The sequence below is a fragment of the Octopus bimaculoides genome, chromosome 26 (genome assembly GCF_001194135.2).
Source record: "Octopus bimaculoides isolate UCB-OBI-ISO-001 chromosome 26, ASM119413v2, whole genome shotgun sequence".
In the NCBI taxonomy this organism is placed as follows: domain Eukaryota; kingdom Metazoa; phylum Mollusca; class Cephalopoda; order Octopoda; family Octopodidae; genus Octopus; species Octopus bimaculoides.
The window spans coordinates 13,754,086-13,755,100 of record NC_069006.1 but is presented as its reverse complement, the minus strand read 5'-3'; positions in this window follow the sequence as shown (position 1 = coordinate 13,755,100).

Sequence of the window (1,015 nt, the reverse complement as noted above, 5' to 3'; positions counted from 1 at the left end):
CTTTCAAAATACAAAGACCTGGAAATAGAGGTAACTCGAATGTGGAGTCTAAAAACAGAAACAATTCCTATTATAGTAGGTGCCTTAGGTATAATAAAAAAATATTCAGACAAATACATAACAAAAACACCAGGACTTACAAATATATATAACATACAGAAAATTGCACTACTGGGCACTGCACACATCCTACGCAAAACACTTTCAATACAGTAACCATAAGAGCACCACAGCAAACCACAGCACATACCCAAGGCACACAGAGCTGTGCTCGGTAGTGAAGTGAAAGCACGTTATAAAAATAAAACTACTGAACAATAATAATAATAATAATAGATGGCATGCACTGCTCTCTCACTCAATAATAATAATGATTATCCCCTCCTCCATCACCACTTGATAACCGATGTTAGTGTATTTAGGTCCTTGTGACGTAGCTGTTCTGAAAAAGAGACCGAAAGAATAGGTACTAGGCTTGAAAGATAAGTCCTGGGATCGATTCGTTCGACTAAAACCCCTTCAAGATGGTGATCTAGCATGGCCGCAGTCAACTAACTGAAGCAAGTAAAAGTATAAAATAATATATGGATGACCACTAAATGCTTACTCATGTTGTGTCAGAAAATGTCGATTGTGACAAACCAATGCAGAAGATAGATAACCCATATCGTCAGTCAGCGGTTACGCAAAAAATGTCTGCAAGATACGACATTCGGGGTTACTTCCCCCCCACCTTTTTTTTTCTGCAGCTACGAAGAAACTTTCAATTAATTGAAAATATTTTTGCGTAGGTGCAAGTGTGACTGTGTGGCAAGAAGCTTGCTACATGGTTCCAGGTTCAGTCCTACTGCGTGACACCTTGGGAAAGTGTCTTCTACTATAGCCTCGGGCCAACCAAACCCTTGTGAGTGGATTTGGTAGACGGAAACTGAAAGAAGCACGTCGTATATATGTGTATGTGTGTGTGTCTCTCTCTCTCTCTCTCTCTCTCTCTCTCTCTCTCTCTCTCCCTCTC